Consider the following 12995-nt stretch of genomic DNA (forward strand, 5'->3'; position numbering starts at 1 on the left):
TTTACTCTTCATCATTTGTATTATCAGAATGGTTTACAACCAATATATATCCATGCATTACTTATATATTTATACATACATTTCTTACATGAATACAATTTTTAACTCTAAAAAGAAAAAAACTATGAAAAATTACAGGATTAGATTCCAAAGGTTCTCTTCTATATCAAGATAGTAACTAGAATAGAATCCCAAAGATAATACTGCTATGTTTACAATGAAATAATTATTGAGTACTATTCTAAGATCTTTACTTACGTTGTTTAATTGATCCTTATAACAGTCTTATGAGATAGGCAATTTCATCCCCATTTAACAGATGAAGATATTGGGCTTTGTAAGTTTAAGAAATTAACCCAGGGGCGCCTGGGTGGCTCAGTTGGTTAGATGTCTGACTCCGGCTCAGGTCATGTTCTCACAGTTCATGGTTTGAGCCCCGCATCGGGCTCTGTGCTGACAGCTCAGAGCCTGGAGCCTGTTTCAGATTCTGTGTCTCCCTCTCTCTGGCCCTCCCCCACTAATGCTCTGTCTCATTCTCTCTCTCAAAAATAAATAAACAACAACAAAAAAGAAATTAACCCAGTATTTACATTAAGACTAAACATAAGGATGGAGCTAAAATGTATTATGCTAAGAGAAATAAGTCAATTGGAGAAACACAAATACCATCTGATTTTATTCATATATGGAATTTAAGAAACAAAACAGATGAACATATAGGGGTGGGGTGGGTGGAAAAGGGAACCAACCACAAGAGATGCTTAATGATAGAGAACAAACTGAGGGTTGATGGAGGTAGGTGGGTGGGAGATGGGCTGAACAGGTGATGGGTATTAAGGAGGGCACTTCTTGTGATGAGCATTGGGTGTTAAGTGATGAATCACTGAATTCTACTCCTGAAACCAATACTGCACTCTATGTTAACTAAATAAAATTTAAATTAAAAAAATAAAAATGCGGTTCCTGAGTGGCTCAATTGGTTAAGCATCTGGCTTCAGCTCAGGCATGATCTCACAGTTCGTGGGTTCGAGCCTCCCATCTGGCTCTGTGCTGACAGCTCAGAGCCTGGAGCCCGCTTCAGATTCTGTGTCTCCCACCCTTTCTGCCCCTCCCCAACTTGCACATGCACTCTCTCTCTCTCTCTCAAAAAATGAATAAACATTAAAAAATAATAATAATAGGGGTGCCTGGGTGGCTCAGTCAGTTAAGCATCAGACTTCAGCTCAGGTCATGATCTCCCGGTTCACCAGTTCCAGCTTCATGTCGGGCTCTGTGCTGATGGCTCAGAGCCTGGAGCCTTCTTCAGAGTCTGTGTCTCCCTCTCCCCTGCTCATACTCTGCCTCTCTCTCTCTCTCAAAAATAAATAAAGCATTAAAAATAATAATTTTAAAATAATAATAATAATTTAGAGGCACCTGGGTGGCTGACTCAGTTGGTTAAGCGACCAACTTGGTTTCTGCTCAAGTCATGATCTCGTGGTTTGTGAGTTTGAACCCCGTGTCAGGCTCCAAGCTGGCACTAGGGACCCTTCCTTGGGATTCTTCCTCTCCCCTCCCTGGCCCCTCCCCCCACCGTTCTCAAAATAAACAAACATGAAAAAAGATTTTTAATAATAAAAAAAAGATTAAACATATATTTCACCAGCAACTGAATACTTCTTTCAGAAGTACATCAGGACATACATCTTGATATCAGCATCCATGTCAATCAGGAAATCTTTAAAAAGTACCAGAGGGAACCTATTTAACAGGGTAGCAAAACAAAGGGGAGGCAAATTTTATATTTACATATATATTATATATGATTAATCTCTGTATGTTAATCATGATTAATTTTATTATGTATATATATATGATTAATCTTTAGGTCAATTTTTCATTAGCTCCTCAAACATCTGAGCAAGTAGAACTCTTCAACTCTTCATTTTTTCCACAAGCATCTGGGCTGCCTTATCTTGGTAGCAAGACAAGAAATTGTCTCCCCCTCCCCAATTCAAATCCTAAGCTTTGCAGCAATGAAAATTAGAATTTCTGACTGTGAAAGGGAGACCGAAATACAGAAACAGAAAGGACAGGCAGAGAGCGAAAGAGGAAGAAAAGGAGAAAGGGTAGGAAAAAGGAAAGAAGGAAATACAGTAGCCAAAGGTTACAACCCTGGGCAAGAATGGAACCATAGTCTGTGAGATGCTAAAGCTCTTTCTGCTATATCACACTAATTCCCAAGAAAAGGAAGGGCAAAAGGGCAAAGATACTTCACAAAAATAAGGAAAGAGTCATCTAAACATGTTAAAGGAAAAAACTTCACAGTAGTGAAATAATTTTTAAAAATTATTCCAACTGAGGACCCTAATTTTATGATCTTTCACACTGTTTTTCTATTAAACAATGTTAATAGGGTAAATAGACTCCTAGATAAAATCCTGCATTAATAACAGTCTAACCAGAATTTTAAACATGCACTTTTAATAGGAGAGACAAAAAGGATTAGCCCAACTGTGTAAGAAACTAAAATAAAATTAGATATTACTTTTCTCTTTTTTTTTTTAATAAAGGTTTCTGGGAGATCATCAGTTCTTTTTTTTTTTTTTTTTTTTAAGTTTATTTATTTTGAGAGAGCAAGAGAGCGAGAGCAAGCAAGTACACGAGCCAGGGAAGGGCAGAGAGAGAGAAAGACAGAGAATCCCCACAAAGGGTGGGATATGGTGTTCGAACCTACAAACCATGAGATCCTGACCTGAGCCAAAGTCAAGAGTTAGATGACTGACTGAGGCACCCAGGTGCCCTGATACTACTTATCATTTAAAAAAAAATCTCTCCAGATCTAATAAAATATATTTCTTAACCCTTATTTAATCAACCCCACTTAATTTAAAATTGTTATCTAAATGAATATTGCCATCAAAAAATAAGGAATATTGAAACTGATAGGAGGGAAGGGAACCGGAAGGAAGGAAGGAAGGAAGGAAGGAAGGAAGGAAGGAAGGAAGGAAGGAAGGAAGGAAGAAAAGAAAAAATGAGATCTAAGAGCTCTAGAGTTTAACTTTCAACTTTAAAATGGACCTCGGTCTTTAAAATATCTATGAAAACCACACCAAATATAGGGAAACCTAGATAAACCTAGATAAATTTAACAGTGTGTTGCTACAAATGCTTCACTCTGAACACAATTTAGCTTTTAGAGCACAACTAAAAGCAAAATCAGTGTTGATTTAAAGCATAAGAATTTTTATTTATTTAATTTTTTTAATGTTTATTCATTTTGAGAGAGAGACAGAGTGCTAGTGGGGGATGGGCAGAGAGAGAGGAAGACACTGAATCTCAAGCAGGTCCCAGGCTCTGAGCTGTCAGCACAGAATCCGACGCTGGGCTCGAACCCACAAATCACAAGATCATGGCGTGAGTTGAAGTCAGACACTTAAACGACTGAGCCACCCAGGGGCCCCTATTTTTATTTATATAAAAAATTGTTTTAATGTTTATTTATCTATTTTGAGAGAGAGACAGAGAGCATTTGAGCAAGCAAGACGGAGGGGGTAGGAGAGGGGCAGAAAGAGAAGAGAGAGAATCCCAAGCAGCCTGTCAGCACAAAGCCCAACATGGGGCTCTCGAACTGAGATCTTGATCTGGGCCGAAATCAAAGAGTTGGACGCTTAACCAACTGAGCCATCCAGGAGCCCCTACTGCATAAGAATTTTAGATCAAAAAACAAAATGTGTAGAGAATTTTTTTTATTCTTAAATAATACATTTTTAGTTCACTTGCCTAGAACATGGTTCGGCAGATCTCTTTAAGACCTATCAGACCTTTGGGGCACCTGCGTGGCTTAGTTGGTTAAGCCTCTGGCTCTTGGTTTTGGCTCTGGTTATGACCTGGTTTCAGGATTTCAAGCCCTGTGTCGGGCTCTGTGCTGGCAGCATGAAGCCTGCTTGGGATTCTCTCTCCCTTGCTCTCTGCCCACCTCCCTCACCCTGCACTGCCTCTGTCTCTCTCAAAATAAATAAATAAACTAAAAAAACAAAAAACAAAAAAACCTATCAGGGGCTCCTGGGTGGCTCAGTCAGTTGAGCATCCGACTTTGGCTCAGGTCATGATCTTGAGGTTCATGAGTTCTAGCCCCACATCAGGCTCTTTGCTGACAGCCTAAAGCCTAGAGCCTGCTTCAGATTCTGTGTCTCCCTCTCTTTCTGCCCCTCCCCTGTTCACACGCTCTCTCTCAAAAATAAATAAATATAAAAACAAACAAACAAACCTATCAGACCTTTGCTGTGTTCTCTGGTCTCAGACTGAACAGCTTCGTCAGAAAACTCACAGATGGTGTCACTGAACTCAAGAGAAACCTAGCAGTAGGTATGGGCAGACCAAAGCAAGTCTATTCTTTAAAACAATTTAAAATGAGAATCCCACTTACTAGTGAGCAACAGTGCCACTGCTTGATTACACAATTATTAGACATTAGGCAGAACTAAGAATTCCAGGTCTCCTGACTCACAGGCAAAAGCTTTAGGTGTTAATCATACAAAGAATTAAAAGATTTTTTAAACGATTTATTACTTAAATCATCACAGCAGCTCATGGTAAAAATTCAAATGTTTATTAGGCAGAGTTTCAACCTATAAAGATGTAAATAAGAAATGTAGAAAGTATATATTCTTTTTTTTTTTTTTGAAGTAGGCTCCACACCCAACATGGGGCTTGAACTCACAACTTTGGGATTGAGAGTCACATGCTCCATCAACTGAGCCACCCGGTGTCCCTAAAGTTTATAATCTTTTTTTTAATTTTTTTTTTTTTAACATTTTATTTATTTTTTGGGGACAGAGAGAGACAGAGCATGAACGGGGGAGGGGCAGAGAGAGAGGGAGACACAGAATCAGAAACAGGCTCCAGGCTCTGAGCCATCAGCCCAGAGCCCGACGCGGGGCTCGAACTCACGGACCGCGAGATCGTGACCTGGCTGAAGTCGGACGCTTAACTGACTGCGCCACCCAGGCGCCCCTATAATCTTAATATTTGTAATAAAAATTAACTCCAAGCACAAATTAATGCTATATCAACCAAGGTCAAAGTAAAATATTCATATAAACTCATACTATATTCCTTATTTATTATTTGTGTGTTTCTACTTTATTTATTTATGGTAAAAATGATGTTCTATCTAAGAATACAATTTCACCTTTCATTATATGAGACCTCTAGTATCGTTTTCTGTCACACCTAAAGCCAAGGTACAGAAGTGTGCTTTGTAAAACAGATGAAGAATGTCCTTCATGGGGCGCCTGGGTGGCTCAGTTGGTTAAGCATCCAACTCTTGATTAAAGCACAGGTCCTGGGGCGCCTGGGTGGCTCAGTCGGTTACGCTGCCTGTCTTTGGCTCAGGTCATGATCTCACGGTTCGTGAGTTCGAGCCCCGCGTCAGGCTCTGTGCTGACAGCTCAGAACCTGGAGCTGCTTTGATTCTGTGTCTCCTTCTCTCTCTGCCCCTCTGCCTCTGGAGTTCTGTCTGTCTCTCTCTCTCTCTCTCTCTCTCTCTCTCTCTCTCTCTCTCAAAAATAAATAAACATTAAAAAATTTTTAAAAAATAATAAATAAATAAAGCACAGGTCCTGACACTGGGGTCATGGGATCCAGCCCCTCACTGGGGTTAAACTGAACATGGAGCCTGCCTGAAAGTCTCTCTCTCCTTCTGCCCCTCTCCCCAACTCGAGCTCTCTCTCTTAAAAAAAAAAAAAAAAAAAAAGTCCTTCATGTTGTTTTACTCCCATACACACTTTATTATTTTCAAAGGGAAAAACAGAACTTAAGGTATTTGTGTATACTTCAGAAATTGAACTACATAAAAAATGGCTTTTTTTTAAAGTCAGTAGGTCAACATACAGAAACACAGCAGGAAATGTACTGAACCAAGAATCACAAAAACTTGAAAATGTACTGAAAAAGTCAAAATTATATAAGCATTAACTACTGAATTAAGTACATCAGAATATATACTATATAATTGCCTATTAAAGTCTTTCATCCTTAGCTTTTCTACTTCCTTACCTTTTATATATTCATCACAGAATTGAGTTGGAAGGTACATTAGTCCACCTTCCTATAATGCAGAATATCCAAAACTTACCTCTAACAGATGGTCTGCCAACCTCTACATAAATGCCTCCAATGAGAGAAAAATTTTATGCCCCCCTTACAAGCCACTTGTGGAAGGCAGTCTCTAAAATGGTCACCAATGAGCCTACTAGTGTTTACAACCTTCTCTAGTCACTGGCCCTTGAATGTGCGCTGGATTTAGTGACTCACTTCTACCCAAGAACATAGCAGAAGTGTTGGGCTGTCACTTCCAAGATTTGTAAAAAGATAGTAGTGTGAGTCCTGAGTGCAGGCATGTGTCCTCTCTCTCAGAATGTTCACTCTAGGGGAAGCCAGCTGCCATGCCATGAGGCAACCTTGTGGAAAGATCCAAGTGACAAAGAACTGAGGGAAGCCTCCACTCACCTGCTGGCAAGGAATGGAAGCCTTCAGTCCAACAGCCCACAGGAACAGAGACCCAAGCCACTGAGCTTAGAAGGAGATCATCCCTGATTTGTGTCTTCAGATGACACCAAAGCCTCTGTGGCAGCTTGACCGAACCTCAAGAGAGATCTTAAATCAGAGGCACTCAGCAGGTCTGTGCTCAGATTCCTGACCCTCAGAAACAGTGAGATAAATATTTGTTGTTTTAAGTCACTGTTTTGGAAAAGGTAATTTGTAACAATAGATAACACTCCTTTAATTTTTTCACAAGTATAAAAATTGTGCTTTCCTAATACTGAAATGAAATCTACTTTCTTGCAACTTTCATCTAGTTATTCATGTCTTCAGGATCATCATGATACAAGTTTATTATGTTTCAAACTTTCACACATTTGAATCTGACCAATAATCATGTCTATTTTCCTATACGCTTTAGCAATTCTTCATATAGCTTACAGAACCCCTACCATTCTAATCATTCTCTGCCTAACATGTGTTAATCACTCTCTTAAAACATCCAAAATAGAATACAACACTCCAGGTATGGTATTTGAATGTATACATTGAAATCAACACTTCCCATGATGTGCGCACTATATAATAAACACACCCAAACACCTAAAGTTGCTTTACATCATCATCTGCTCATCAGATACTGTTTTTGCACTTCCCAGAATTTAATTTCTAAAACTTCTCTTGAAGTTGGAAAGAAAACCAATCCAACGCAATTTCCAGGCTTTCAAAATAACATTTTAAAAAAGGTTAAACCAAAAAATGGACATTAAGGCTCCAATTTTAGTTCAGTTCTGTCAAGTTTTCTCAAAAATTTTATTACAAGATTCTATTTTCTTTTCCAATACATCAACAAAAGTCACAAAACATACTTAGCCATAGAAATCTGTTCATTTTATAGAATTCATTATTTAAGTCAATGTATCAAATAGTATAAAATGTTTATGTCCTTTTTCACGTAGTACTGTTTCTCTATAAAATAGGGTGTTGACTTGCAAAACAAGATAAAGGTCCAGGGAGAGTGGCAAGCATGTGAATTGTGCTTAATAAACATAAGTTTCTCCCCTTCAGAGTTCATACCCATGGTAAAACCAGTATGACAAAAGAGCTACTAAAAACATGCTATGGGAGAGCTACTGTGCTGTGGATAAAGTATAAAAATTTACTTTAGAAAAAGTTAACCCTGGTTTTACATATATTTTAGGTGTAATTTTAAAATATTAGGAAGCTTGAGGCCCCTGGGTGGCTAAGTCCATTAAGTCCCGGACTCTTGATTTCACCTCAGGTCATGATCTTGTGTCTTGTGGTTCTTGAGATGGAGCCCCACATCAGGCTCTGCACTGACAGCATGGAGCCTGCTTGGAATTCTCTTTCCCTCTCTCTTTCTGCTCCCCTCCCCTGCTTACACATGCACGCACTCTCTTACCCTCTCTCTTTCAAAGTAAATAAACATTTAAAAAAAAAAAAAAGATTCTCTTTCTCCCCCTTTACTCCTCTCCCCCGCTCACATGTTCTCTTCTCTCCGTAAAAAATTAAAAAATAAAATAAAATAAAAAATAAAACAAAATATTGGGAAGCTTGATTAGATCAAATTATGTTGCAGATGCCACACGAAGAGACTCTTACTTATGATAACGTTTGTTTGAGGTCAGTATTTGTTTAACAATATTTGAGTATCAGGGCGCTTGGGTGGCTCAGTCAGTTAAGTGTCCAATTTCTTCTCAGGTCATGATCTCCTGGTTCGTGAGTTCAAGCCCCACATGGGGCTTTCTGCTGTAAGCAAAGATCCTCTGTCCCCCCTCCCTCTGCCCCTCCCCTGCTAAATCTCTCCCTACCCTGTCAAAAATAAACAAACATTAAAATAATAATAATAAAAATATTTGAGTATCTACTCTGTGCTAGTACCATGCTGCGTCCCAGAAATACAATCACTGAGTTACTACAGTGAAGACGATAAAACATGAAAGCAAGATTTATAAGGTAGTGTGTGGTGTTTTGTAAGGATAGCTTTTTACCCAAACAGAAACAAATTAAAAAGCAAAAAGCAAAACAAAAAACAAAAAAAGCAAGAAAAATCAGTTGAAATATATAAGCTTTGACTATTCAATGTAATGGTCTCAAAATTACACAGAATAAAAAAGTATCCTTAGGTATGGGGATTTGGAATTTGAAGACCTGGATTCAAGTCTTCTATATAAAAGTAATATGCATAAAATATAAAGAGCACCATAGAAGAATTACAAATGAAATGCCATGGAAGTTCAGAGGAATAATAGGGTTTCCTGTTAAGAATGGGTTTGAGAGATTGTTAATATCCTAATATGCAGAGATGGGAAAGGAAAAGCTACTAACATGTACTGTGCATTTACTATGTCAGGCCCTTAATACTCCTATACAGTATTTATGAATGGGACAAGAGGGTCTATATGACTAAAATCCTTTGACCTTTCCACTACAATATTCTGACATTTACAGGAGGCGGGGGAAACAAGAGGGGATAATCAGAATAATAAGCCTAGTGTCAAAGTTTTAGAAATTGAAATTCAACTTATTTCCTGTGCTAAGTAGTGATTCATTAGCTGAGTGAGTCTAAGACAATGCTTCTTAAATTTTTTTCCTAGGGGCAGAAAAAGACTGAACACATCCCCAGGGTCCCTTAAGCATGAAATTTCTTTGAAGTCTCTGAAATCTACCTTATATTCTCTAAATATAAGAAAATCGTACTGAAAGCAGGAAAGCAATCCTTGCACACATATAGGAAAGAAACACCCTTTTTCCATGTCACCATGGTAATAAAGAACCTCCATCAAAGAGTAAGGATGGATGCACCTTAATAGTTCCCGTGAGCCCTGTAAGGCCATTATAAGAAATAAGGTCCTGGGCCTCAAAATACTAAATACATCATGCAGAGTATTTTAATTATCCTTGCCAACGCTCCACTCTATTAAGAGGTAATCAACAGATGCCTTAATTTTTTTCCAAAGTGCTTTCAAACAGACTATCTTGTTCAACTTAGAGCCCATTCCAGACTAAAACAACAGTAGGTATTATCCCCATTTTACAGATCTAGATATTAGACTCAACAGTAGGTTAAGTAGCTCTTCCATGATTGTAATCAATAGCTAAATGACACTTAAATCCAGGCAATCTGATTTCCAGCTTACTGATTTGCTAAGGAAAACTGCATCTTTTCATACTTATTTTGAAGTATTTCTCAAACTACAGTATATATCAACCATATCCCATGCTGTCCATTCAGTAACTGATAATTTCACAAACAGAAACAGAGGCTGAACACAAGTATGTAACTAGGAACTTAGAATAATACCCCTGTTCTCTAATGATACAGTCCTAATACTGGCTTTAAAAGAGAGAGAGAGAGAAAGAAAAGAATTAGGAAGTAGGAAGAAGAGGTAAACATATTGAAATCCCTTCACAAAAAATTACATATTATTATGGCATATAAGTTCCAGTGTTCTGTGGTGCTTGCTTTTTTTTTTTTACCTGACAATATACTGCTAATGGTTTAATTGCTTGTCTTTTCCCGCACTGTATAATAATTTTCCTTTTGTGTGGAAGCAATCTACCCCCTAAAACCTAAGGTAAAATTGTTCATTACATCTTTGTCCTAAATGAGACCCCTAGAATATGCCATATAAAGGAAAATGGGCTCTTAGGCGTTTCTCCTTCCTAGTAAAATTTCAATGCAACTCAAGCCAACACCGGAGACAAAAAAGATTCTACTTGGATTTACTGTGAAAAAAAGATCTGTAGCATATTTAAAGCCTACATGTTAATTTCTGTGCCATTAACTTCTTGAAGCATTCTATGAAGTCTACAACAAAGGGAGGCAAATAAGTGTTAGATCACAACCTATGAATCTGGGTGGAACAAAGGCTTCTCCTTTCATTATGCAGAGCACCAAGTTGCCAAAAACGCTCCGCTCAGATACCATGCGTGGTTACTGACTGCACGTCTGGGTATAGAGATGAAAAAAATCAAATGCTATTCAAATGCCGCCCAGCCTACCTTGCCCCTTTTGCCCAAGGCCTCGCCCCAGAGCTGGAGCCCCAATCTTTCTCCCCAATACAAGGAACCGGCTGAACCCTAGAGTTCTACAGCCTCCCGCCTCTTCTACGCCGGAGCTCCTCAGCCCCAGCAAAGCCGGGTTCCAAACCCAGTCGATTCCCCTCTCCCCGCCCCCCGCCCAGACCCCCAAAGGCTGCACCCACAGAACCACTGACGTAAGAAAGGCCAAAGCCGGCCCCGCGGAGCTGCCCCACGCCGCCGCTCGGCTCCCAGCCCCACAGCTTCCTCCCCTCCTCCCGGCCAAGGCGTGCCCAGACAGGGACGCGAGCGCGCCCCTCAGTTCTCGCAAGGGCTCGGCCGCGGGCGAGGAAGGAAGAAATCAACGCAGCCAGCTCCCCTCCCGCCTCTCAGCAGCGGCGAGGTGGGCACTGATCCTGCGCTAGCTCCCCGCTCCGGGGCCGACGGTACCAGGCGAGGGGTGTCGCTCTACCCCAGAGCCGGGCTGGAAGAGAGGGGAAGGTGTGGTCCAGGACAGGCGGCCTCGAAATAGGGGCCGGCAGTTCCCAGGTCCTCATCCGGCGGCGCCGGGGCCTCACTCACGACCCCAGTCCCCACCCAGGAGGCACCGAAGCCTACCCGAGACCCTTCTCCCCGGCCGCAAACGCCGCCCTTTGGGCCAAGGGCCGCCTGGGTCGGAGCCCTGTCAGCTGGTGACAGGTGGCGACTGGTGACCATGGCAACCCGAGGTGCGACGCGGCCGACCCCGCCTCCGCCTCCCGGAGTCACTCACCTGAGGGTTCCCGGACGAGTCCAGAGAAGCGGCTGAGGAGAAAGCGGCTGTGAGGCCGGCGAACGGGGCCCCGACGCGGCCGGGTCCGGGCTGGGGCTGGAGCGCGAGGGCGGAGGTCTATGTCTGGGTTTGGCGTCGGTCCTCCCTCCTGCCGCCCGCGCGTCAATCCATCAGATCCTCAGGCCGTCCTTCCTCGCGTCTGCCCCTCCCGGAGGACCGCTCAGCTCAGCCTCTTGCAGACTGCGGTTGTCAAGCGGCGCTGGAGCAGAGCTCCAGCCCCGAGCGGCAACCAATCATCGCGCTTCTCCGAGGCGCCTCAGGACCCCGCCGAGGGGCGGCCAGGCAGGTGCCTGAGCCAAAGGGAGAGTCGGCTGGGCGGGCCCGAGCCTGGAGAGGTGGGGACCCGCCTAGACAGACGGGCTCTGGCCTGCCCTCCAAGGACCTGCTGGACTCGGAGGAAGAGCTGGCCTGGCGATTGGGTGAGAGACCAGCAGCCGGGACGCAGACGGGTCGCTGGCCGGTGACCCCGCGTCCCGAAATAGCGCAGAGGGGGCTGTCGCCTCGGAATCGAGAAGTCCTCTGCTCATTAGAATCGCCTCTATAATACTCTTTCCTGACAATTATTACTGAACGCAAATGAAAGAAATCTAGCCTGCCCTTTTCTCTCCGCTCTTCCTGGCCTCACTTTCTTCCTGAAAACTCCAGCTGCTTATTTGCCCCATTCTTGATTTCTCCTTTTGTGATGCTGATATGCCTTGGAGCATTTTACAGTTACTTAACTTGTTCACAGATTTGGTTTTTTTACTACCCTTTTTATTAGTTGCAAGGCCCATGACAACAGAACCTCACTTTCCGACCCCACCAGTGCAGTCGATTCCACAAATATACATGATGCTTAACCCAGCTGAATTGAGTATTCAGTGGGTATAGCGATGTAGAAGAGCTAAGAATACAGTGATACAAACCTGTAAGAACCTCGCCTTCATAAGGGCCAAATGCCAAGAGTGAGCTGGGCCTCCAGACTGAGGGAAAGGACATAAGAGAGAGTGGTAATAATAAACATCAAAAACACTTATGAACAGGAAAAATTTAATCTAATTCAAGATAAAAGAAGCGATCGTGTGAAGGAAAGGTTCTAAGAAAAGTATTTACGAATTCAGGGAAAACAGTTTATGCAAAACTTTACCTAGTCCTGATTAACTCCTATAAGAAAGTCTTCATTAAGAAACTCTCTCAGTGATAAGTGATAGGCAAATGAATATAAACACAAATTAATGTTACCCAGGGTCTTGATATCAAAAAGAAAAAAAAAAATTTACGGAGTATTTAAATTGAAAAAGTGGGCAGATACAATATATCCTGGGAATGCCAGTATGGTTTTTGCCAGTATAGTTCATCTGAGAGTCCGCTTCTTAAATTTGATTCTCAATACCACTGCAAGAACCAAGCACTATTTATTTAAATTTTCAGCTAGATCTGATGTGGTTTAAAGTGTTGGGGTTTGGAGCCAATGGCCAAGAAAGAATTCTTGAGACGTCTTCAGTGCAAAAAAATGTCTTTATTAAAGCACAAGGACAGGACCCATTGACAGAGGACAGAAATAGCTGCCCTTGGGTTGTGAGGAGTGACTGATTATATAAGATTTTTCTATCCT

General features: G+C 41.5%; 1 protein-coding gene across 6 annotated transcripts in view; it reads right to left on the reverse strand.

Moving 5' to 3' along the window:
* WDR47 (WD repeat domain 47) overlaps positions 1-11640 on the reverse strand; it is a 72336-nt gene extending 60696 nt beyond the window's left edge. For 3 of the 6 annotated variants that reach the window (XM_025934915.2, XM_025934914.2, XM_086717740.1), the window contains exon 1: positions 11342-11639. The gene's annotated coding sequence lies outside the window, so the exon portion shown is untranslated. Of the gene's footprint in view, positions 1-6492; positions 6679-11341 lie in introns of all 6 variants that reach the window. The other 3 variants (XM_025934913.2, XM_086717738.1, XM_086717739.1) reach the window with 2 other exon arrangements.
* Positions 11641-12995: the final 1355 nt, after the last annotated feature.

The sequence above is a fragment of the Puma concolor genome, chromosome C1 (genome assembly GCF_028749965.1).
Source record: "Puma concolor isolate L17-30 chromosome C1, mPumCon1.1.hap2, whole genome shotgun sequence".
In the NCBI taxonomy this organism is placed as follows: domain Eukaryota; kingdom Metazoa; phylum Chordata; class Mammalia; order Carnivora; family Felidae; genus Puma; species Puma concolor.